Source organism: Peromyscus maniculatus, chromosome 11, assembly GCF_049852395.1.
Source record: "Peromyscus maniculatus bairdii isolate BWxNUB_F1_BW_parent chromosome 11, HU_Pman_BW_mat_3.1, whole genome shotgun sequence".
NCBI classification, from domain to species: Eukaryota; Metazoa; Chordata; class Mammalia; order Rodentia; family Cricetidae; genus Peromyscus; species Peromyscus maniculatus.
In genome coordinates this window covers 102,830,868-102,858,273 of record NC_134862.1, presented here as the reverse complement: position 1 = coordinate 102,858,273, position 27,406 = coordinate 102,830,868, and the positions used below count along the sequence as shown (strand labels likewise).

Here is a 27,406-nt window from a genome sequence, read left to right as displayed (position 1 = left end):
AACATATAAACTGAACATAGTTCATTGTCCTTTCATACATAGTGCCCTACACCCACACTAATTCCAATATAATTCACAGGGTCCTTTCTTGCCTAGTGTTCCTACACCCATATTAACTCAGCACAATTCATATTGTACTCTTTTAAACAGTGTTCCTACAATGACAATAACTCAACTCAGTTCTCAGAAATATTCCTTGCTGAGTGTCACTAAAAACACACTAAATAAATACAATTGATAGCATCCTCTCCTGCTTAGTTTTCCTACAACCACACTAACACAAACAATTCACAGAATCCTCCCTTGCATAGTATTCGAAGAACCAAGCTAACTCAAAAGACAGCAGTGTGTCTTTTCTTACCTAGAGTTCTTACAACCACACTCAGCCAACACAGTTGATAATGTCCTCTCTTCCCTGGTGTCCATAGAACCACTAATTAATAATAACTGATAAACTAATTACTAACCATTCCAGGCATCCTCTCTTGCCTAGTGTTTCTACATTAACTCAACTTAGTTCACTGCATTCTATCTTGTGTAGTGTTCCTACACTTACACTAATTCATCTCAGTTCACTGCATCTTTCCTAGTATCCTACAACCACAATCATACCACCCAGTTTGCAACCTCCTCTCTTGCCTATGGTTCCTAAAACTACATTAACTTGATGCACTTCACAGGAACTTCTCTTGCCTTGTTTTCTACAACCACACTAACTCAACACAGATCACATTGTATTCTCTCGAATAATGTTCCTACAATGACAATTACTCAACTCAGTGCACAGCAATCTCTCTTGACTAGTGTTCCTACACCTACACTAAACTAATATACTTGGATGCTCAGAGGTTAAGAACACTGGCTGTTCTTCCAGAGGTCCTGAGTTCAATTCCCAACACCCATATGGTGGCTCACAACCATCTGTAATGAGATCTGGCTCCCTCTTCTGGCCTGCAGACATACATGCAGAGAGAACACTGTATACATAATAAATAAATAAATCCTTAAAAATAAATAAATAAAAATAAAAGTATCATGTGATGCTTTGAATGTTGAATACTTTATTTAAAAAAAAAGTGTTCTCTCTTGCCTACTGTTCTTACACCCAGACTAACTCAAAACAATTCACAGTATTCTCTCTTGTTAACTGTTTCTAAGACCACACTAACACAACCTTCACACTATTCCCTCTTGTCTGCAATCTCACTAACTCGTTGGAATTCATTGCATCCTCTCTTGTGTAGTGTTGCTCTAACCACAATAATTCAACACAATTTATAATGTCTTCTTTTGCTTAGTACTCCTACAATACTAACCCCACACAGATCACAGCACCCTCTCTTGTCCAATGTTTCTATAATTACACTAACCCAACATAATCCACAGCATCCTCTCTTGCTTAGTGTTCTTACAGTAACACTAATACAACATGGTCCAGTGTTCTCTCTTGCTTAGTGTTCTTACACCCACAGTAACTAAACATGGTTCAGTGTAATTTCTTGCCCAATCTTCATAAGAACACACATCCCCTCTTGCCTGGTGTTCATACATCCACACTAACTCCTCACAGTTTACAGCAGCCTTTCTTGCTGGGTGCTTCTACAACCACAGTAAATCAACACAGTTCATAGTGTCCTCTCTTTCCTTGTGTTCTACAATAACACTAACCCAACAAAGTTTACCGAGCCCTCTCTTGCCTAATATTCCTACAGTGACAGTCGGTCACTCAGCACACAGTATCCTCTCATGCATAGCATTCCTACAACCATACTAATGCAAGGCAGTACACAGCTTTCTCTTTTGCTTAGTATTCCCACATCCACACTTTGTCAACACAGTTCACAGCCACCTCTCTTTCCGAGTGTCCTACAAACATACTACCTCAACATGGCTCAGAGCATGCTTACTTGCTTTGTGTTCCTACATCCACATTAACTCAACACATTTTACAGCCTCCTTTCTTGCCTAATGTTCCTACAACCACACTAACACAACCCAATTTATAGCATCCTCTCCTGCCTAGTGTTCCTACAACCACATTAACTGAACACAGTTAATAGAGTCCTCTCTTGTCTAGTGTCCCTACAATAACACTAACTCAACAGAATTTCCAGCTTCCTCTCTTGCCTACTGTTCCTACATCCACAATAGCCCAACATTTAATTCATCCTCTCTTGCCTATTATGCCTATTGTTCCTTCTATTTCTTACCTTCTTGAAGGTATTGTCATTAGGTGCTTTCAACTTCTTGTTCACCATTTCTCCCATTCAGCACTCTTCTCCTCATAATGTCCTCTTTTTTTCATACCTGCAAATAGACAGGCCAAGTCTTTTATATCTTGCATATCCTTTTAATATATTTACTTCCTGTCTCATGTAGTCACGACTGCTTTATTTTGAGTTAATCTGGATTACACAAAACAGCCTTCTAACTTATATCCCATCCTAAAGCCTGGCCCCTTTTTGACATGCCTTCCTCCCTGCAGACAGCAGACAGCATTATCCATTTATAATGGAAATATGCACCCATTAAAATCCTTCAACTTCTCCTTGTGGTTTTCAAGATAAAGATCAAACTTCATAGCACATAAAGTTCCTGTTGATTTGGCCACTGAGTAACTTTGCAGTCTTCATCCTTATACCAGAAATAGTGAAATACACGTGATTGCCAAAACTCATGGTCTTAGTCCATGCAGGCTTCTATCCTACAACTTCAGAATCTAGGTAATTTATAAAGCACAGAAACACATTCTTCTCTCATCTGTAGGCTGAGAATTCCCAGGATCAAGATAGTTTGGGTTATCTGTTGATGTATGCCATCAGTTCCCAAGATGATACCTTCAAGATGTACCTTCAAGAAAGAATGAGTGCTGGGGAATCACAGGGCTGAAGACATCTTGGCTAGCAAAACTGTGCATTGTAGGAATGAACCTTCTCATAAGTGCTTTCTTTCCTTCTGTGACAGAATAGCCTCATCAGCCTTACCTCTTAATTCCATTACACTATATGCATGTTCCATTTAGGGCTGAGCACTTAACAATCACTCTCTGCACTTTAACCAGTTGTGGGTCTCTACATTAACTAATACCAACTGCAGAAAGAAGTTTCTTTGACCAAATCTAAAATCTGCACTAGTCTATGGCTAAAAACAAATATTTAGAAGGCATTTGATAACATGTCTATTTTGCAAAATGACAGTAGTAGGTACACCCCAGGACCTAGGATGTCCTAAGCCATGGAATTTTGATCAGCTTTATAGTACCAGTCATGAATTACCTCTACGGAGCATGCTTCAAGCCCAGGCATAAAGCAGAATAATTACTCCTATAACAGACATGCTCTTATTGCACCAACTGGCACATCTTGCCTGGCAGGTCAATGTTATACTATCAAGGTTCACAGTTATATATGACCATTAATGATGCCCCTATCACCACCAACAGCCTGCATAGCACCCACCTTTCAGTACCATGAATGCTATCCAGCAGGGAGGAAGCTTCCATTTCAGCTCCAGCTTTATTTCTCTGTGTCCTGCAACCACAATATTCAGTGCCTTCAGCAATAGGGTTTTACTATCTAGTTCTGATGAGAAACCAATAGCAATAATAATAGTCTATACTATTTGAGGATCTTCTGGACCACAAACTCATGAAGAGGGAATTCCACACCTGATAGTAGTGTTTTCATTTCATAACTATGGCTTCCAGGAGTACACATTACCCATTCAGGACACTTCCATCAACTCCTCTTTAAATAATTATATTTTTTAATTGGCTTACAAAATAGTAGGTTTCCATATGGAGTTTTTCATAATCCTTAGATTCAGTTAACCCTTTTCTGACTCCATCACCATTTTTCTACTCCTTATCCCACCTAAACATTCATACCCCCAGTATGCCCTGCCTCTATTTTCATATTGCAACTGGTTCCTATGTCTCTCCATCTAGGATTTTCATCACTTCAGGAGCCCTTTCCTAGTTTTCTGGCCTCTACATGCACTCCTAATTAAACACAAATATTTAAAATCAGAGGGGACTATCTACATATAAGAGAGAACATATGGTGTGTGTCTTTCTGGGCCTGAGTTCCTTGCTTAATATAATATTTACCATTTCCATCCTTTTTCTTGTACATTTTGTAACTTTACTTTTCTTTACGACTGAATAAAATTCCACCGTGTTTGTATGTAGCTCATTACCATTACCCATTCATCAGTAAAATGATACAGTCACAATGGAAAATCAGTTTGGAGATTTCTAAAAACAATTCAAATAGCACTACCATATGACCCAGCTATACCAAACCTGGACATATACACAAAGGACTCTGTTGTCCTATTACAGAGATATTTGCTCATCTGTGTTCATTGCTGCTCTATTCACAATTGCCAGGAAATGGAATCAGTCTAGATTCCATTTCATCAACTGTTTTGCTGCTGCTGATGTTGTAGTTGTTTTGAATTGAGATGGGGGTCTCATTATGTAGCCAAGGCTGGCCTGAAACTCTCGCCAATCTTTGTGTCTTAGCCTCCCTAATGTTGGTATTACAGGTATGAACCACCAGAGCCAGCTTTAAGGCTTTAATTTGATTTGTATTTACTCCTCTGCTGGTGTAGAATCATAGGACATTTTTTCCCTTAAAATATGGACAGTTGAGTAGATGGGTGAATGAATAAATAAATGCCTAGGGTCTTATTCATCTTATATCTCCATTGCCTGGCATGCTCCCAGGCACACAATCAATAAAGTTTATAAAACTGATTTTTCCCTGAGTGGTGCATTTTAGAAATTAAACCAAGTTACAGTGTGACTTCATGCATTTACCCCTTGTATATAGGCCCTCCTTGGGAGGACCCTCAACAGGTCTGGGATGGATCTGTACTTAAACATGGCATGGGTTTTCTAATAAGAATACAACATTGCTTGAATCCTAGAACATAACATCCCAATACGTTAAGGACTCGACTCAAACGACACTGCACGCTGACAGGCATGGCCTTGTTGCTGCTCTTCTATGCCTATTGAGACACTTGACTATACAGATTTGGGGATCCAGGCAATAGGGGACAGTAAAGCCTTTCAATAAAATCATGATATGCCAGCCAGCTGCAAATCCTATCTGATATTTCTTCTCTTCCTGCTTCGATCCAGGGAAAAATGTCTGTGATGCTGTCGGGTAAGAACGGGCCATTGATCTGTCTGTGTGAAGAGAGGCTGGAATATTGATGTCACAAGTCCTCTGTGTGCAAACTGCTTCCAGTAAATGAGGTGTCTGAGACTCAGGCTTCTTGGACTAATAAACACCTGAAGGAACAAAAGCCACCCGTGCACTCTACCTCTGCAGCCAGCAGTGATTTGAACTGGAAATCAGTGTTTATGTAATTACTGCCCATTCCTCCCCTCCCCTTGACTGGAATTCATTGCTTGAGTGCTCTACATTTCCTAGTGCATGGTTGAGTGTGGGCAGTCCTACTATGTAATAATACACAAGTGGACTGGCTTCCAGCCTGAGGGGACTAAATGTCTCCTTCCTCTTTCTTAGTGCTTGCTTATCCACACACTGACAAACTGGACTGGGTGGGAAATTCTTTTTGTTTGGCAAAATATGTTTTGATCTTTAGTACAGATCTGTGCTGTGGATTAAGTCAGAAATTCCTAGCATCTAGCCTAGGATAAGGCTAGGACTTCAGTTAAGCTCTAGAAATTAGATACAAAATTTGATACATACATTCATGCTTCTACCAAGAAACGTCATAGTTTGGGCCAAATTCAGAAGGGATCCTAAAATTCTCTAAAGCTATAGCACAGTTTGTACTGGATGTTAACATTTGTGCTTCTCTGGGGAGAGTCACCTCCTCACTGTGGAAACTGCTACATAGAGCTTTGTTCGGAAAGAAGCCAAATTTGACAGTTGGTGGTGGGTTCAAATCCTAGCCCTTCCACTTATCTCATGTACTTTTGGGTAAGCCACTTCACTGATTCTATTTTAGAGTCTGCAAAAACAGCATAAGAATGCCTGCATTTGTTGTAAAGAAGAGAGACAATGTACATGAATGTATTGTGTCTAAGATATCCAAGGATTCTTGTTCCATGCATGTCTGAAGAAGCAGAACATTGAATGATGCAACCTCATGCGCGCACGCGCGCACACACACACATACACACAAACTCCTGCCATGAATACTGACTCCTTGTAATCCTAGACTGATAGCATCCTGGTAGTGCTTTCTATCAGGAAAGTAAAGCATGTTTCTGCACAAAGGAAAATACTCCCAAAGGAACAGAAATACTCCGGGTCTTATACGAAAGGGACCACAGCCATGACTGAGGTGAGGTGAAATCATAATCTCAGCTACTCAGGATACTGAGCTGGAATATTGAAAGCTCAAGACTTGCTTGAGCTACATAGTGAGTTCAAGACTAGCCTAGGAAACCTCTGTCTCAAAATAAAAACCCACAAATGCCGGGCGGTGGTGGCGCACGCCTTTAATCCCAGCACTCGGGAGGCAGAGGCAGGCGGATCTCTGTGAATTCGAGGCCAGCCTGGGCTACCAAGTGAGTCCCAGGAAAGGCGCAAAACTACACAGAGAAACCCTGCCTCGAAAAATAAAAAAAAAAAAAAAAAAAAAAAAAAAAAAAAAAAAAAAAAAAACACAAAAAGTGCTGGGAATGTATCTCAATGGTGAAGTGCTTGCCTGTATGCATGAAGGCCCTAAGTGCCATCTCAAACATATAACTAAATGATAGATGACAGCTAGCTAGCTAGATGACAGATGGATGATAGATTGATAGATGATAGATAGCTGGATAGGTAGATAGATAGATGATACATAAATAGATGACACATAGAAAGATAGATAGATGATAGATAGATACATACATACATACATACATACATACATACATAGATGATTGATGATAGATGGATAGGTAGATTTGTAGATGATTGATAGATGATAAATAGATTGATAGATGATAGATACATAGATATATAGATACATAGATAGAAGATAGTAGATGATAGATAGATAGATAGATAGATAGATAGATAGATAGATAGATAGATAGATAGATAGATAGATAGATAAAGAGAATAACAAAGACAGACACACAGAGAGATTGAGATTTACAAGACGAGAGTGAGGGAACAGGTCCACCTTAATCTTTGACAAAGGTGTAGAGAAAAGGGTCATTTTTAAAAAATTTTATAATTAATTTAATTTTACATATCAGCCACGGATTCCCCTGTCCTCCCTCCTCCCACCCCCTACACTTCCCCCAATCCACCCCCCCCATTCCCACCTCCTCCAATGCAAGGACTCCCCTGGGGATTCAGCTCAGCCTGGTAGATTCAGTTGAGGCAGGTCCAGTCCCCTCCTCCCTTCACCTAGGCTGAACAAAGTTGCACCAACAATGCTGAAAAACATGAGGTGACTGTCCAGGCTGCCAGCTGTCTTGGTCTACTTTTGCAAGATTCCCGAAAGTTGCTTGCATCCATCTACCATTTCCCAGGTACCATTATGTTCCTTCTCAGGTCTTTGATGTGGTTGAAAACTAGATAGTTGTAATTTCCTCAGTTATGATAAAAGATAATTTAGATATAAAACCTTAAACTCACAAATACAAGATAGATAGGACATCTTCTTTAGTATTGTAACTGTAATTCTTGCTCGATAATTGTTTTATGTAATTTTACCATGTTAAAGTTAAAACCTTACTTTTTAAAAAAAAGAAAAAAGGGGAAGTGCTGTGGATATCATTCTATATAAATAAAACACTGATGGCCAGTGACCAGGCAAGAAATAGGTTGACAGGCAGGAAGTAGGTGGGACATGGAGAGAGGAGAATTCTGGGAAGCGGAAGGCTGAGGGAAGAGACACTGCAGCCACCGCCAGGACAAGCAGCATGTAAAGACGCTGGTAAGCCACCAGCCACGTGGCAAGGTATAGATTTATAAAAATGGGTTATTTTAAGATAAAAGAACAGTTAGCAAGAAGCCTGCCACGGCCATACAGTTTATAAGTGATATAAGCGTCTGAGTGATTATTTTATATGTGGATTGTGGGACTGCGGGGCTTGGGGAACCTGGAGAGAAGCCCCCAGCAACAGATGATAGATAGATAGATAGATAGATAGATAGATAGATAGATAGATAGATAGATAGATAGATGATAGATAGATAGATAGATAGATAGATAGATAGATAGATAGATAGATAGATAGATAAAAAAGAGAATAACAAAGACAGACACACAGAGAGATTGAGATTTACAAGACGAGAGTGAGGGAACAGGTCCACCTTAATCTTTGACAAAGGTGTAGAGAAAAGGGTCATTTTTAAAAAATTTTATAATTAATTTAATTTTACATATCAGCCACGGATTCCCCTGTCCTCCCTCCTCCCACCCCCTACACTTCCCCCAATCCACCCCCCCCATTCCCACCTCCTCCAATGCAAGGACTCCCCTGGGGATTCAGCTCAGCCTGGTAGATTCAGTTGAGGCAGGTCCAGTCCCCTCCTCCCTTCACCTAGACTGAACAAAGTTTCTCAGCATAGGCCCTAGGTTCCAAAAAGCCAGATCATGCACTAAGGACAGGTCCTGGTCCCACTGCCTGGGGGCCTCCTAAATAGTTCAAGCTAATCAACTGTCTCACTTATCCAGAGAGTCTGATCCAGTTCCATGGGGGATCCTCAGCTATTGGTTCATAGTTCATGTGTTTCCACTAGTTTGGCTATTTGTTCCTGTGCTTTTTCCAATCATGGTCTCAATATCTCTTGCTCATATAATCCCTCCTCTCTCTTGCCGATTGGACTCCTGGAGCTCCACCTGGAGCTTGGCTGTGGATCTCTGCATCCACAATAGACTATTGGCAATAGTTGAGAGAAAGCCCGAACTGACCTATTCTGGTGATGGGATGGCTGAAAAGGGTCATTTCTATGGAAACCTCATCCTGATACTTCAAATAGCTAGTAATCTCAGACCATTAATACTGTTTGTGCATTGGAGGTGGCCCTTTTGGGGGTATGCTCCCAGAGAAAAGCAGCCTGGGACTGACAAGAGGGGTTCTGCATAGCTAAATATCCTGGAAGATCTGGATATTTACAACCATTTCCCAGCATCCTCCACCCTCCCAATACCTGCTGCACCAGTGTCCTCCAAAGTCAGTGTTAGCTACTTCTTCCTCTCTTCCTTGCATCTCTCTCAACCTAGGTATCACATTCCTTTGGAAGTATAATTTCCTTCAAAGATATCGTTGATATTCAGCCAGCATTCATTTAATGAAAAATAAACTCTTATAACAAATTAAAAGACAGATATACACTTAAAATTACATCAACCTTCAAAGTGTCATTACCTTCAGCTTGTAAATGAGAAAATGAAGGTCATGAAGATAATAAGAGACAGAATGGGTTTGAATTCAGATGCCTCTGGCTCAAAAACTTTCTGCAATAACCCTGAGCTCTCAAGACACAATGTAATGGCGAATACTGTCAGCTTAACAAACTCTAGGATCAGTGAGGAGACAAAGCCCTGGGCATGTTCATGAGGAAGTTTCTTGACTGAGTTAATTGAGGTGGAAAGACACACCCTAAATGTGGATGGCATCATCCCATGGGCTTGGATTCTAGACTGAGTAAAAAGATGAGTGTCACCAGCATTCACCTCTCTGCTTCCCAACTGTGTATGTAATGTGACCAGCTGCCTCATACTCCAGCCACCATGGCTTCCCCGTCATGATGGATTGCACCTTGAACTGTGAGCCAAAATAAGCCTTTCCTTCCTTAAGTTGACTTTGTTAAGTAATTTACCACAGCATGAAAACAACTAATACTGTGCCACATAAAACAGCCTTTGTTTTGGTAAGTTCTCCTCTCCCCCCGCCCACCCCCATCCCCCGGAGCTGAAGACTGAACCCAGGGCCTTGCACTTGCTATTCAAGTGCTCTACCATTGAGCTAAATCCCCAATCCCTGTTTTGTTCAATGCAAGACCCGGACCTGGAACAAGACTGTGACATGGACTGAACATGCTTGTAATGGTCAGTATCATCACCTTGACTAGAATCTACAATCACTCAAGAGACAAGCCTCTGATAATGTCACAGGTAGATGAGGTTGAGTAGGAAGACCCACCATAAATGAGGGTGATGCCATCTAATGGACTGGGTCCTAGACTGAATAAAAAGAAGAGGGGCTGAATAAAAAGAGAACAGATTTGTTTCTTTCTGTTTCCTGATGGTGGATGCAATATGGCCAACTACCTCAGGCTCCTGCCACAAGGACCTCCCCCATCATGATGAACTGTACCCTTAAACTCTGAGCAGAAGTAATCCCTTTTTCTCACAAGTCACTTTTGTCAGTAGTTTGTCACAGCAAGTGGAGACGTGGCTAATACAGCGCTCTCCATGCTGGAATCAGGAATGAAATCACAAAGTCCAGAGAAGTCCCAGGAAACCCAAACACATGCCACATAACGTAAGTGCCCCTGACAGTGAGATTTGTGAATAGCTCTTCATTCTCTTTGGGGCCTGAGAGATGGGAAGCTGTTTTTCTGTCAAGAATAAACTTATAGTCTTAGCTCTGATGCTCTGGAAAGAGATAAGGGCTTTAGGGACCCCAGTTACTTTTTCCCCCTCTCCCCTACCCTAATCTCAAAATCCCAATCTCAATGCAAATGGTTATAATTTTCCTGGGAAGAAATTGTATTGACCTCAGTTTTTCACAAAGAGCATAATATTTCTGTTTGGCTGCATAGCCTGAAACACTGCTAAAATAACTAGAGAGCAAGATGTTCCCAAGCAGGTAGATGCAGAGAAGGGCCAACCAGAGGTTTCACAGAGGTAATTGAGAGTAGGAGGATGACCAGTTTAACAGAGATTCTTGTAAATGCTGAAGAGCTGGACTGTGTCTGGCAACTCTTCTCTTCCAATGCCCACTCCTCCACTGCATCCCACCATTGGTAGAGAAAGCATTCAGCACATAGCTGATGAGAAAGAGAAGACAAGGCTTGGGGACTCCTAATTCCTTGAGGACATAGCTTCTTAAACTGTGGGTCATGAACCATATGGGGGTCATGTAAGTGAACATGAGTGGCAAGAAAATCTTGGCAAAGCCGAAAGGTTTCTTGAACATTAGTGAAAAAAATTAATTTAAGATCAATGTATAATGTAGCATGAATTCTAATTGATCTTAATAAAAAACACCAGAGCCAGAAATCAGGGAAATGTTAAAAGATCAGTAAAGGAGGCAGCCACTAGAGAGACTTTTTACCTCTACCAAATCCTCAGCCTGAAAGAGGGGTGAGCTCCTGTCTCCTCCTGCCTTATATTCCTCTCTCTGCCCAGCCATATCACTTCCTGTTTCTACCTCCCTAGTAGAGACAGTACTGGGATTAAAGGTGTGAGATCCCAAGTGCTGGGAACGAAGGCGTGTGTCACCACCACCTGGTTCTGTTTCACTTTTAGACTGGATCAGTCTTGTGTATCCCAGGGTAGCCTTGAACTCACAGAGATCTGTCTGCCTCTGCCTCCCAAGTGCTGGGATTAAAGGTGTGTGCCACCACTCTCTGGCCTCTATAGCTAACTAGTGGCTAGCTCTGCACTCCGATCTTCAGGCAAGCTTTATTTGTCACCACAGTATGATGAATCCGATGTGTTTCTGCCAGCAGTTGCTCCTGCTGTATCATGTGGTATCACCTGGTTCTGTAAAGTGCTCTACATGTACTTCAGCTATGGATTGTTAGCCAACACTACCTGGAACACCTCAGCTCAGATTCAAGACTACTGAATATTATGAACTGCAGTGTTTTACTAAGCATACAACATTTTCTGCTTTTCTCTAAATATAATGACTTAAATATAGAAAACTTAATATTTTCCTACCATCATTCCTCAACAGGTAAATATGAAATTAAAGTGCTTTTAGACCCCAGGGCATCCAAATATTTGTTTCCTTTAAAAAGTGAGTTGCCAGCTTGAATCCCTAAAGAAAAATAATAATAATTATTGAATAATTAATAAATTGAATTCATCAATTGAAAAATTAATGAATTTTGACTTGGAATTAGAGCAGAATTTCTAAAATTTTCTGAATGACCCTGAACATACTTCTGGCATTCAGCATTCTGTATTTATTTTTTTTATGTTTTTACTTATTAGAAATTTAAATTTAAGAAAATCAGACATCTGTGTGAGATAATACTTGATTATGCAAAAAATACATCAATGGCAGATAGTGCTGATGGTAGCAAGTTCTTTTTTTAAATTATTTTTTATTGATTGTTTAGGAATCTGACATCATGTACCCCAGTCATGATTACCTCCCAGTCTTCCCGTGTCCATCCCCCCTCCCCATGACTTTCCTCCAAAAAACAAGTCCATTTTATGTTGTCCATTTATTCACTGGAGCATGGTCAAATTCTTAGTGACCAGCCTCCCAAAGGAGGATATGTCTTTCTCTGCCTGCATCTTCACCAGAAGCCATCAGCTGAAGAGAGCCCTGTGGTGGCCTAAGCAGGGCAGAGCGAGCTCTCCAGTGCCGAAGCCACCACCTGCACAGCAGTGCTGTGGGCCAGTGAGGAGCCGGCCAGTGAGGGGCCGGCCAGTGAGGGGCCGGGCCAGTGAGGAGCCGGGCCAGTTCTCCCATGTCCATGGACATTAACATGACTTCAGCCCCAACGATGGACATCTGCATAGACTTCAGTGTTACATGGCTGCAGACATCAACACAGCCCTTGGCTGTATCAGGACCACTGACCCACTCATAGCCACTCATGGCTACATGGACCACAAGCCTCAATATGGTCTCAGGTGGGTACACATGCCACTCACATCAGATGACTCCTTAAGGCAGCAACACCTAAGGGCATCACTGAGGCATTGGGCAGCAGCACACACTGCCTATGTCCACATGGATCTTAGGCTTCATGGTGGTCTGGAGCAGCAGCACAGACCACTGACACCAACATGGGCTCCTGTAGTATCTCAGATCATAGTGGTCCTTTGAGGAGGTCCGATCCAGAAGATGAAACTTGTGGTGGTATTGTGTTCCCCAAAATATTGTACACCCTAATAAACTTATCTGGGGATCAGAGAACAGAATAGCCACAATATTAAATATAGAGGATAGGCAGTGGTAGCACACGCCTTTAATCCTAGCATTCCAGAGGCAGAAATCCCTCTGGATCTCTGTGAGTTTAAGGCCACACTGGAAACAGCCAGGCATGGTGACTCACATGTTTAATCCCAGGAAGTAATGGCAGGAGGCAGAAAGGTATTTAAGGCATGAGGACAGGACGAGAAACTATAGCTGGCTAAGCTTTCAGACTTGAGAAGCAGTTCAGCAGAGATCCATTTGGATAAGGACTCAAAGGTTTCCAGTCTGAGGAAATAGGATCAGCTGAGAAACTGGTAAGGTGAGGTGGCTGTGGCTTGTTCTGCTTCTCTGATCTCCAAGCATTCACCCCAATACCTGGCTTCAGGTTTGATTTTATTAATAAGACCTGTTAAGATTCGTGCTACAGAACCTTTCCTCATCTCAGACAGAGCCAGGGGATCCCACAGCCAGACATCAGGGTTGGGGGCTGAGTCTGCATCTGCATAAGCTCCAGGCTATTGTATACCATCCCAGTGACCCTACTGGGTAATGAAAGCATGTAGACCTCAGAGCCCCCTCCTTCATCTGTCTCTGCCGTCACATCTCCAGTTCCATCTCTCCATAATGCACATACCGCGCCACTCCATTTTTCTCATTCCCACCTCTCCATTACACATTGGTTCAATGTGGTGGCACCCACCCACCCCCGGCCGTGGGGGCAGGGCAGTGCTTGGGTGTCTTCTGGCTGCCAGGCCATGGGCCAGTTTTCTGTATTTATACAAAGTGGCATTTCCATCATTGACTATTACAAAATCAAAACATAGATCAACTTATCAATGTTGAAAATGCTCTGTATCGCTATTTAAGCCCTGAATGAGTAAAGTCCTGAGTGGGCATGTATTGTTGACATGAGCATGTCCATGTCAAGGACACCAGAGCCTCAGACCCATGAAGAAATTAGAAAGCCTTCTATGCAGGGTAAGGCTCAGAAGGAAATGGCAAAGCCTTCCCTTCTGGTCCACATGTGGATATTGATAGTATGTATACAAAATATTCACTATATCTTTCTCTCCTGGATATTTATAGCATTACAGAGACTTCTTCTACTGAAATTAATTAAACCTGTCCCCTTGGTCCAGCTGTATACCATAAACCCTGCCTCTTCCTTTATCAATATGCAATAACCCCACCTCCTTGTTTAGCTGTGTGCAATAACCTTGTCTTCCTATCTAGCTCTATATAATAAATATAGAACTTCTGAGATGCTGTTGTTTCTCTGGCTAAGAACCCAAACATCTAATTCCAGCTTTCTGTCCATCTATTTGTCTTTTCTTCACTCCCTCACTGCCCAAGTCAGTTCCATCCCTGGAGCTGTGCTGGATGCAGCACAGAGGTCAACCTCAGGTATTTCTCTTTGTAAAACATTTCTAATCTCCATGCTGTGAACTTGGTTGCTCCATCCTTTAAGCATTTGATGGCTGATGATTATCAACAAAAACAGTGAACTTACCTGACCTTTGACTCTAGGAGTCGTAGATATTAAACTTGAAATTGACTGTGCTGATTGGAATTGTTCAAAGCAGAATGAGCCAAAGTAACTCCCTGAAATTTTCTCCTAAATTAACATTCCTGTAGAGTTGTCCTGCATCTAGCTCAGATTTGCTAAAGATATATATATATATTTAACTATAACATTGTGGGGGTTAATGAACTTCTGTTTTAAAAACAAAACCCTTGTTAAGATGGGAACATAAATTAGCAAAACTTAATATGTGTATGCTACTCAATCTGCTGACCCTTAATGCTACTAACATTATAATAACAAGGAAGACCTTATGCTGAGAAGGAGAAACTATTTCAAAGTAATTTTCGAGTTTGGGATATGTCTAAATAAAGAACCAATCATGAGAGTATAAAAAAAGATACCTAGCTGTTCTTAAACACACCCTATATTCAGACTCTAGGTTTGGGGACCAGATAAAAGGTCTCATTGAATCCTCATATCTGCTATACGAGATAATAAGGAATGAGGTGCTTAGCTGGCATGAGATAAGATGCTACTGAAAATGAAACACCATACTTCATTCAACAATAAAGAATCTGCCCACCTGTAATTATCTAACTCCAGATTGATTTTCAAAGGAACAAAAGAGAAGAAATACAAGGAGACAGAGAAGACACATGACAGAAGCACAGAGGAAGCTTAGCTGAGTGCTCTACTCAAAGTAGAATATCTTAACCTTTCTACTCATTCAATAATTTAGTTAAGACTTGTAGACTATACAGACAATACAAGATATATGGTATCTTTGATTGTCCCTTCTGAAAACTTCTCAGTTCCTGCTGGCATTTTACAATACTTCTGAGTGATTCCTTAGTAATGGGCCATCACTTTGGTACTCCATGCTCTTGCTACGAGTTTACAAGTCCTTGGACCAGAATGGATACTTATTCCAACAATCATCCAGCCCACATACTATGATAAAACTCAGAATAAAGAATTCTGCCAAATTAGACAACATAATCAGACAGACAAAAGAGAAGGACAGAAGAGGAGACATGTATAAAAGGAAGAGCAGCTTTAATGTAGTAAAGCCACAAGTAAGCAGAGGCCATGAGCAAGAGAGAAGAGACATTCAGTCTACAGAGAAAAAGGCCACACTCAGCCAAGGCAGTAGAGAATTGTCTGGCTACTGAAGATAACATACCTGAATGCCAAACTGTGGTCTATTCTGAAGTGTGTTTTCATTGCCTGTGTTTTCTAGTCAGGGCTCAGAAGAGTGAAATCCAAGGAGAGCATAATGGTTGCACCACACTGAAGAGCTACAGGTAAGGGTTCAGGGAGATCATGTTATCTATATTGCACAGGAAGAGAATAGTGAAGGAGACAGCCCCAGAGGAAGCTCAGAGAGTTGATGAAAGGCCATTCATTGTCTGAGCACATATGGCTATGGAAGAAAAACCATGACTGTGAGCTGGAGAGAGGCTTCAGAAAACAGGATCCAGAGTAAAGAGAGTTCTGGACTTTGCTGTGGATGGACTTTACTTCAGTTCCTGTGGCACTGGAGATGCCCTTGGAATGAAATCACCTTAGTATGGTGATTAATCATCCCTGAGCAAAATGTTTCTCTATGCCTCACTAGGGAAGTAAAAAAGGAGACTCACTGAGGTCAAATAGATATGAAGTACCTGAAAAGCAAGCCAAACTGTGGCAATCTTTAAGATAATACTACAAAATCCAACCTTCCAATCCAAAACATTCACATCTGTTTTCAATCAAACATGTGCAAAGATGTAGAAAAATATGAACCAGAACCAGAGAAAATTGAATTGAAATGGAACTAGAAATGACAGGTGACAGAGAATTATACAACAAAGTTATTATAGTCGCTGTCTTTAATATACTTCCTACATTCAGAAAGGAAAAAGACAACAAGAACAAAATGAAAAGAGATAGGTGTGTGTGTGAGAGAGAGTGTGTGTGTGTGTGTGTGTGTGTGTGTGTGTGTGTGTGTGTGTGTGTGTGTCCAAATTGAACTCCTGGACATAAAATGTACAAGTTACTAAATTTCTCAGTACTCTTGGGAAAATTACCAAATTACCTCAGCAGAAGGAATGGAAACATTTTCACTTGACTCTAGAAGTACAGGAAAGCTAGAGTAAGTTGGTTTGTTTTTATTGTTAGGATTTATTTGTTTGTTTATTTTAGTGCTAGCAGAAAGGTTAAATCTGGGGTCTTGTACATGCCAGTCACCCCCGCCCCCCAGCTCTTGTTTTTTTCAAGACAAGATCTCACTATATAGTTCAAGTTGACCTTGAACTCACTGTGTAGCCTAGGCTAGTTTCAAATACAAGGTCCCCCCACCCAACCCTAGCCACCTGGAAGCTAAGGTTAGAGCAGATACCACACATACCTAGATTTAGAATGTTACTGAGAAGTGTACCCTTCTTACCTCTGACCTTAGTCATACAAGTCCATTGAGTTTAACAAGTTTACTGACATGACTACCATTCCAACTAGGACAAGGATCATTTCTCACACCCCACAGTTGTAGTTCCTTGCTGCTCTTTTCTGCCAGCATTTGTATCTGCTGTTTCAATCAGGCAATCTTCTCTGCCACTACTTCTCCTTGATTTTATACCAATGCAGTAATATAGAATACAGCCTTTTATTACATGTTTCTTTTGTTTATATAATGTTTCTGAGAGTCATTCATGTTATTGCATAGAATGGTTCATATTTTAAGTCACTGAGTAGAATTTCATTGTCACTATCACTGAGTGTGGTGATGCAGAATGCCACGAAAGATTGTGATCAATAGCCGATGAGAGAGTGAAAGAATGAGTAAACCTGGAGACACAGAAACACATTTATAGTTTCCAGTGCTGTAACAACACACCATGACCAAAAGCAACTTGGTGAAGAAAGAGTTTATTTCATCTTACACTTCCAGGTAACATTCCATTACTGAGGGAAGGCAGGAACTCAAGCAAACAGGAACTCAGAGGCAGGAACTGATGCAGACGTGATAGGGAAGTGCTGCTTCCTGGCTTGCTCCTTATGGCTTGCTCAGCCTGCTTTCTTATATCATTCCATCAGGGACCATTATCCCTAGAGTGGCACTGCCAATTATGAGCTGGACTCTTCCACATCAATAACCTATAAGTAAAATGCACCACAGGCTTGCCCATAGGCCAACCTGGCATTTTATCAATTGAGGTTCCCTCTTCCTAAATGACTCTATCTTATGTCAAGTTGACATTAAAAAACAGCCAACACAACATTCTATACAATTGAAATATTAGAAAACTTAAAATAAATCAACAATCATTGTGAAAATGGCCATGTATATCAGTCTGAGATAAATATGGAGAGGGACAGGAAATTGTTGAAGAAATTAATCAAAATTTTCCAAATTTGAAGAACACATAGATACACGCATGCGATGTACTCAAAGAAATGCAAAATAACAAAAGCACACACACCATGGTGTATTATGATAAAATTTCTGAACCTGATAAAGAGGAAATATTACAAAGAAACAAGAGAGGAAAGTCACATCCTTGCAAAGTAATAAGGATACAAAGATTGTAGATCATATTGGAAAGGAGATAAAACTAGAGGCAGTCACATTAAGTAAAATAAGCAAAGGAAAGGGTGAGCTGAGAAGAGCAGATAGACTGTAAGGGAAGAAAGGTCTTGGTGAAGTGAGAGAAGGGGAGGGTAATGTAGGGTGTTAGGAAACAGGGGCATGGCCAAAACACAGTCTGCATGAGAATGGAATGTCAGGGAAGGTTACTGATTTGTACAGATAATGCATATGCTCACAATTACAATAATAAAGGTGATGGACAAATAGTTTTAAGCATTTAAAGAAACTATTAACTTAGAATTCAATATCCAGAAAAAAAAGTATTTCAAATGTGAAGGTAAAAATAACCCACAGCTGACATGATATATTACCAACTAATGTGCATGAATATATATATATATATATATATATATATATATATATATATATGGAGAGAGAGAGAGAGAGAGAGAGAGAGAGAGAGAGAGAGAGAGAGAGAGAGAGAGGAGTCATCTTTGGGCTGGGGAGATAACCCAGTCAGTAAAGTAACTCGACTTGAATTTGATCCCTGAGAGCCCCTATAAAACAATAGGTTCAATGGTCAATGACTCACTCTTATAATACCAGCACTATGGATACAGAAACAGGAGCATCCCTGAGGCTTGCTGGTCAGCCTATCTAGCCAAACTGATGTACTCTAGACTCTGACTCGGTCTCAAAAAAATAAAGTGGAAAGCAGTTGAGGAAGACATCCAACATCAACCTCTAGTCTTCACACATGGGCACATACATACATATGTACCTCCCATACATATATACATATTCACCCACACATATACATTTACATACATACATGCCCATACCACCACACACATATCATACATGCACATAAAAACACACACACACACACACAAATGCACGTACACATTAAAAATTGAAGCAATTTTCAATTTACAAAATGAATGAACAATAGCAATAAATGGTGAATATGGGCTTAAATATAAAAAACATTTATCTTATTTTATAATCTCTTTAGTGGATAATTGACAATTTCAAGAAAATAAAATAGTAAACTAATATGATAATAAAAAACATAAAATGAGTGATTAAAATTGCAGGAAAGAGAAAGGAGACACAGCATGGTGAGACTCTTACACACACAGGTTCTTTTAATGTTACCTAATTTTCTTTTCAATATTAACTATTATTTTAATATTACCTAGATGGTGATGTGTTCAAACTATATTGAAACTCTACAATGAATAGAGAATCAGCTCAAAGTACGCTGAGTGAAAGTGTTGTTTAAATTTAATTAATGGAAAGGAGAAAAAAATTCAGAAGTAAAGAGAAGATGTGGCAGGTAGAAGAGAAATAGCCAGGTGGCAGACAAGTGCCCATACAACAATGTCATTAAATGAAATAGAGTCAGACATCTCTATTAACAGTCACAACTGAAAGAATAGTTTAAAAAGTTAGACCGAGTCTTACTGTCAGTGAGAAATGTGCCTTGTTGACAAACATAGTCCTCAACAGTGAGAGGTTGGGACTAGACAGTTAGCTCAGTGATAAAGCACTTGCTTAGAAAGTGTGAGGTCTATTTCTAGCACCACACAAATAATGAATAAATATGGGTGAAAGAGGTATGCCAGACAAATATTTCTCAAAATAAATTTTGCATTGCCACATTAGTTCAGACATGTAGGTATTAGAATCAGAAACACTGGCAGGTATAAAGAAGGGACAACTAAGTGATAATAGGGTCAAGGTTCATCATAAGGGCATAACTGTTCTAAATGTATGTTCACATAACACCCAGAGCCTGACAGCACATGAAGAAAATCAGCAGCACTAAGTTCCAACATAAAACCACAATTATTATTATGTATGTCAAGACTGTTCTCAGGTATTAATAAAAAGTAGTTAGCTATACACACACACACACACACACACACACACACACACACACGCACGCACGCACGCACACACGCACACACACGCGCGCACACACACGCACGGCTACCATATTCACAAAGACCAATTGGCAATAGAGTAAAACACTTCTCTTTTTTACTGGGCACAAATATGTTCACAGAGCAACCACATATTAGCCAATGAAACATACATCAAATACATTTAAAATTAAAACCATGAGTTCCCCGACTATAACAGAACAAAAAATGCACATTAATTAAAAAAAAATCTATCTAGAAAAATCCCAGATACCTGAAAGCAAAAATTACAAAATTAAGTCTAAATGACACAAAGGTAAAAGAAGGAATCAAAAAGAAAATCAAAATACATCTTAGAATGTATGGCTATGATAGAGAAATATTTAAAAATGTGTGGGCTAAATATAGAAAAGAAAAACATCTTATTTGCAATCTAAATTTCTATATGAAAAAAACTCCACAAAGAAAAAGCCACTACTTCCAAAGTAGCAAAAATAAATAAACAAAGAGACAAAAAAAAAAAAAACAGGAATCACAAAGTTGGACAGGACAGTCACAGAGAAAAATCAGAGTCGTAGACCGACTCTTGAAAAGGTCAATGATATTGATACACCTCGTCTCCAGGCATTCAATGTGGTGGCTACCAGTCAGAAGAGGGTACCCAGCAATTAAAAATGGCCTGTGTGGGTAAAACATGTTAGAGGTGTAAAATACAAATAAGACATTGAAGATTTCTAGAAAAGAATAGGGGGAAATCTTTATCCTTCTATTAAGAAAACAAACATTCTCTTCTAATACTTCACAAGCCAGACCTCCACACGTTCTTTTCTGTACTCTCTTGCAAGCTCCTAAAGAGCAGTTCATGAAGCTCTAGGCTCTCCATGGCTGTTTCCAACCCAAAGTTCTGAGGGCATTCACAGTCCTCCCCAAACAGCATGGTCAGGGTCATCATGGCAATAGTCTACAATCTGGTACCAATTCTGTCCTGGTTTGCTTTCTGTTGCTGTGAGAAAACATGATCAAACCAACTTGAGGGAGGAAAGTGTTTACTTAACCTTACAGGTTATCATCTATGGTCCATTATGGAAGGAAGTTGGGGTAGGGACCAAAGTAGAGGTCAGGGTGGAAGGCTGCCTTCTAATTCATCTTTCCCTGGTCTATTCAGCTACTTTCCTAATATATCTCAGGCCCATCTGCTTAGGAGAGTGGCACCACCCACAGTGGGCCAGGCCCACCCGTATCAATCACCAAATCAAGAAAATGCCCACAGACATACCTGAAGGCCAATCTGATGGGATCAATTACTCAACTGAGTTTCCCTCTTCCTAGGAGTCTCAGTTTGTATCAGTTGACAAAAACTAACTAGCACAGATGTCTTAGAATTAAAAGGCACAAACTACAATATAAAAAAATGGATAATTAAGCCTCTACCAAATTGCTAAAGGTTGTTCTTTATACTCTAAAGGGGAAAATAAACCATGAAAAGGATAAATATCTGCAAAATATAATGAGCTCTAGCGATTATTGTAACACAATAAAGACAAACAACCAAATTTAAAGAGGGAGGGAGTTATTTAATCCAAAAAAGATATAATACATAAACACACATTTTTGAAATGCTAATATCATCAGTGAATAAAGGAGTGAATTTAAAATGGCAAATAACTCCTAGATTATACCTCCTGGGTGGCCAAATCTGAAAGAGTGAAAACATGAGTTCCAGGCAGATGTGGAGCAATCCATGCACTTGCCTCATAGGGATGAGACTGCAAAATGTGGCAACCACTTGGGGAAACAATTGGAAACTGTCTAATAAAATTAAGCACACCCTTGTAGCACAGCCAACCATTCCATTCCTAGAATCACCAAAAACAAAAAATGTGTAAACAGACTTTTCAGGAAGGTTGAAAGTGGCAGCCTCCATGACTAGAATTAAACAAGTTAATTCCTCGTTGCAGTTAGAGAGAATGCATATCTGGGGGCATCTCAGGATTTGGGTCTTAGTGAGATGCAGCTATCAGAGAGTGAAGGCAATTCTATGACCGGTTATGTCAATAAACCAAATCAGAGTGGAGGATGGTAAGTGTTCTGTGGGTGGCATGGTGAATCCAATTACATCCAATGGAAGAATCACACTAAGATGACCTGGCTGTGAGTGCCAGGTAGGTCACAACATGGACTGCTATGTTTTATTTCCTTCGAGGAGGAATTCTGGGAGGGGTTCTCCTTTTCACTTTTATTGAAAAAAAAAAGCCTATCCATAAACTGATCAAAAAACAATCAAATTGTGGTGCAGGAGGAGCCTGGGGAAGGAAAATGGTCACTGCTCTGATTGTCAAACTGTGTTGACTTGTGTGATTACAGCTAATATACTTGATTGTGCACTATTTTACCTCTGCACCTCTCCTCCGGAGTCAGGTGAAAGCACTCACTCTCCTGATTAGTTAACCCTCCCTGAGAACAGAAAGAAGTTTTGCTACAACTGGGAAAGAATAGTAGTTACTTAGTGAATTGTCTCCACTGCCCCTGGTCAATGTGGGTACTGTATTGCTTCTCCTTCCCTAGAAGGTCCCCTTGCCATTGTGACCTTTTGACCACAAGAGAGGGCTGAATCCTGACCCTACATTTTGGAGAATCCCTGCTTTCTATCCAGTTCCTCTGACTGCACTCAACCCCATAGAATAAAATGTCCATGGGACCAAGAGGCCAATGATACCTAGAGTCCATAATGCCATTTTACCCACCTATCAGGATCATATCCACACTCAGGATGATAGCCTGCCTCTGTCTATGAGCCTTGAGGACACTTGCTAAGCCTCTGCCCAGGTTTTTTGCACAAAACAAGAATAGGTCATCATGGCATCACAAGCACGTGTTCAAAGGTTCTGTGCAAGTCAGAGATAGGAGTAAAAAGGAAAAGGCCAATGCCAGGGACCAGCTATCCCCATAATCCCATGCCACCATATGGCACAGCACCCTGAGAATTCTGAGTATAAGAACCTGAATGTAAGCTGGTGATCAGTCAGTCACAATAATTGCCAATGCATTAAGAATAGTATTTACTTATGAGTTTGCTAAATTCTGGATGTTTAAACATCTAGACTTACAGAGTGTGAGAACTACCTAGCCTTTGTGCCCTGAAGTTCTTCAACATCAGGAACAGGACTGTCCAGGACCTGTCAACAGGTCCATGAGAATTCATCCCTACAAGGCAGCTTGCTCTGCTATTCTGGTGTGGGGGTGTCTGGAGGGGCACCTTCTCCACATGTTGAATCCCTCCCCACTCTCGCCTGGAGAGTTCTGGCCGTGGTCTTCAGTTCTCTGAGTCTTTCCCATTTATCATTCCACTTAATTTAAAACAAAACTAATAAGTGGAAGGATTCTCATTATAAACTCTGATTGGTGGTATATCTAATGTATATTGACCTTAATTTGCTACCACAGAGATTAGTTTAGGAGAAAGCCTAGTCTAGCATGAAGGGGAGGTGGTTTTAAATGAGTTGAAAGACACTGTTAAAAGTAATTTTGAGCTATACCAGTGAAATTGTTAGCCAGAGAAGGGGGCAAATCAAACAGAAAATAAGTGGATAATGAAGAACCCAGAGAGCACTGTGATACAAGCATACCAAAAATAGAAGAAATATGAGGTGGGGGGGGATGAAAGCAAGTCCTGCTTACCTGTGTAAGGACGGCTGTGGTGAGTTCTTAGCTGGAGGATGGGGGCATGGTAGAGGAGGGTGGACAAGGGTGCAAGAAGAAAATCCCTGTCGTTAGCTTCCTGCTTCTGCAGCCGACCTCCTGCTACAGTCAGCTCCCGTCTTTGTCTCGCTTCTTCAATGGAAAGGAAGAATCTCAGAAGATATCCAGCTTCTCCTACACTTGAGGTATCATCTGTTCACCTTCAAATTCCACAAAGTCAAGAAAGGATTTAAAAAAGTCTTGCATAAGCTGAAAAAGTTCACAATTAACTTTGAAGTTGACAAGTTGACTATGGCATAATCTTGGCATTCTTATGTCCAAATAGACGTATGGTTTTAAAAGATGTGGCCACAGAGTGTCTCTTATTTCATACAAGGAGGTGATTATACGGTCTGTGTCCAGTTTTGAAGTCCTTGAGCCATGATACAGAGACATATTCAGACTAGAAAACCAGTGTGGGAGCTCACAGGCTGAGGCAGGTGTAGTAGTTCATAGAGAGCATTCAAAAGTCTCAAGAGCTAAAAATCTCTCCTGTTTATTTGGTTCACAGAACATTGAAAAGTTATGATAGGTCTCACAAAAACCAACTTTAATTTGATGACTGTCAAATTTGGTTCTGTATATGGTTCTGTAAATGACACTAGCCTAGTCACCATGGATGTAGAGTAAGGAAGGTACCAGGCTGAGACCATGAAGTGCTATCATTCACCTGAGTAGGCCATGCCCCTTCCCATTGCACTATTCACCTAGAGCTAAGTTAAGAAACACTAAGGCATACCCTAGGAGCAGGAAAAAAATGACAGAAATAAGGCTAACTATAAGTAATTCTAAATTCTATCCACACTGCACCAGAGTGGAAACCTCAGAGAAGGTCATAGTAGAGTCTGACCTCCAGGAGAAATCAGGATAACAGGTGAACAAGGAAAATAGCAGATTTGGAAAACAACTTCTCACCTTGATGCTGTCGAGGAGAGATGAGCTCTGGAGTTGTGAGGGCTTAATCACTTGGTGGTGTTCCTCTGTTGTGGTTGCATGCAGAGGCACTATGCAATGTAAAAATCTTCAAGCCCTGTAGACACTTCATTCTGGGATCATGGGCCACAATAACACTTTTGATTACAAGGAGGCTTAAACATGGCTGATCAGAAGATTGGCCACCATAAAATCCAACTGTGGTGTCTCCTTAGACATTTTAGCACCCTTAGGCCAGTGAGATGGCTCAGTGAGTAAAGGTCATTACTGGCAAGATTGACAGCCTGAGGTCCACCCCCAGCAACTACATGATAGAAAAGAACTGACTAATGCAAATTGTTATCAGACTTCTACACATGTGCTTTAGTGCTCACATGTCTACACACAGATGCACACTCTGAAAATAAATAATAAATAAAATCTTAAATTAAAAATTCGACCCTGTGCCTTGTGTCTAATGAATTGTTTCTAATATTTAATACTTATATGACACTTACTGACCAGTGTCCTTGGGCATCTTACCTTTCTCTAAATCTGTTTCCTTGTTTGTAAAATTGGGAGGCACTAACTTTCCATTCTCCTGGCTTCTTTTGAAGGCTTATCAACTAATTTATTTAAAACAAACAAACAACAACAACAAAAACTCATCACCAGATGGATACACAGTGTCAAGCAATAAATATCAAGGATTTGGATACTATAACCTTGTATCTGACTTCTTTTCCCTCCTGATGCTTCTTGCTGCCTCCATCCATCCACACCACCATCCACTCCAGCCAACTACCCAGACACTAAGTCACACAGCAGTCATTTACCATCAGAAAACTGTGTCATCAGGAAGCAGGCATAGTACTGGATCCTCTCATTTTGAATTTGATCAGCCCCTGGGCTGTTTCCTTCAGGCCTCAGTCATTCAGTGCTATGAAGGATGTACACAGGCATACTTCTATTAAGCACTGTATGGTGACTAGTGATGGGTTCTTCCTGTGAACTTGAGGACACTGACATCATCAAATTTCTGAACCTGTACAGCTGAGGCACCCAAAACCTTGGTGAGTCTGCTATGTCTCATCAGAAAATCTCAGTTCCTCCTACAGACCAGGTCTCCCTTGGTTACATGACTTAAGTTTCTTTGACTCTGAATTCTCTGATAACATCACCATGCATTAGGATTTAAGGTATTTGCACATGATGGACGCTGGTATTATTATAATAATGTTGGTGCTCCACAGGCCAGGCCGGCCAAGTCCTGTGTGTGACATATTAACATACTGCATCAATCTCTGTGTGTAGGTTTAGCCTAAGCACTACTCCCCCACAAGGGCTGGACACCACTCACAGTAACCATCCATGGGAAGGCAATTGTGGGACTAGCAGCAGCAATGCCTCCTTTTGGATATTAGCATATTCAAAAGTCCTTGAAGAAATCTCTCCTCATTTTACCACTTTTACTTTGATTCCTAGAATCTCTGATAGATGGAGTGGGAAAGGCCTTCCATGACTGTAAATGGATTTTTAAAAACTCAAAGAAGGAAACATCTGTCTCTCTGGAGAGCAAGGTGACATGACAGATAATTAGAGCGGCTGCCTCTCTGAGATGGAAGCTTAGCTACATCACACACTTGGAGCCCTGGTCCTTCCTTATCCCCTGGTGAATTCTGTCTGCAAACAGCCCACTCTGCCAGCTGACAGTGACTTTCACCTTGAATCCTCCAGTCACCTTTCTCTAAAAATTCCTTTGCAGCAATGCTAACAGCAATAGCTTGCCCATCTTTGCTGTAATCAGAGTGTGTGAAAGTAGAGATGACTTGAATCCCAGAAAAAAATGACCTATCCATAGGACTGTGCTTTAAATACAGATGTACAGTTTCCCATTTCCCACTTCACAATGTAGATTTGGTGGTTGGGCTGATTTCTAGGATGTATGTTTGACAGGAAGGAGAAAGAAAGTCCAGAAGGGGGTGATAACATGCTTCTCCCCCATGTGCCAGATTGAAGTACTTCTGCACTGATAGGTGAAAGGGAAAACAGAGAAAGAGCTGCTGAATAGACCATGAGGAATAGTCTACCAATCGGTCTAGAGGCCATTTACTGAGGCTGCTTCCCAAGGCATGTGCTGGTGGCTACTAAAGTTTGAGTGTACAGTAGTTCATAATCCAAAAAATGTTCCTGTTTTTAGAATATATCTTCAGAGCACATTGCCCTGAGTTGGGAAGTCTCCTTCAACACTCTTTCCCAAGACATAGTAATTTATATAACTTTCCCATACTGGCTTCCTCCCAGAAGTTGAAGAGATATGAATATGAAATTCTTCCTAGAAATTTTCCAGAAAGAGTTCAAAGCACCTTTTAAAAGGAGAAGCAGGGGATCCACAAGGATGGTGCAGTGAGAGAGCCCCAGGTATGCATCTCAAGTATCAATTCCCAACAGTGATGGGAGCTCTTGATCAGCCTCCTCCTATAAGCAACAAAGAGATCAGCAGTGTCACTTCTTATCTTGGAATTCTTGAAGCTATCTCTACTGAACTAGCAAGGAAGTAGTACCATTTCAGTGACAAAAGCCACATGCAGCAAATCAAGCAAAGGACAGCGGCTGCTGTAGAGAGGCCTGGGTCTAGCTGG

The 27,406-nt window shown here is 40.7% G+C and overlaps 1 long non-coding RNA gene across 1 annotated transcript; it reads right to left on the bottom strand.

Annotated features, from left to right (window-relative positions):
- Nucleotides 1-2,185: 2,185 nt before the first annotated feature.
- Nucleotides 2,186-24,010, bottom strand: LOC121821418 (uncharacterized). Its single transcript, XR_006062249.2, has 3 exons — nucleotides 23,793-24,010; nucleotides 3,459-3,530; nucleotides 2,186-2,307 (listed from the first exon to the last, which is right to left on the bottom strand). It is a non-coding gene; the product is annotated as an uncharacterized LOC121821418 (long non-coding RNA).
- Between the last annotated feature and the right edge of the window lie 3,396 nt (nucleotides 24,011-27,406).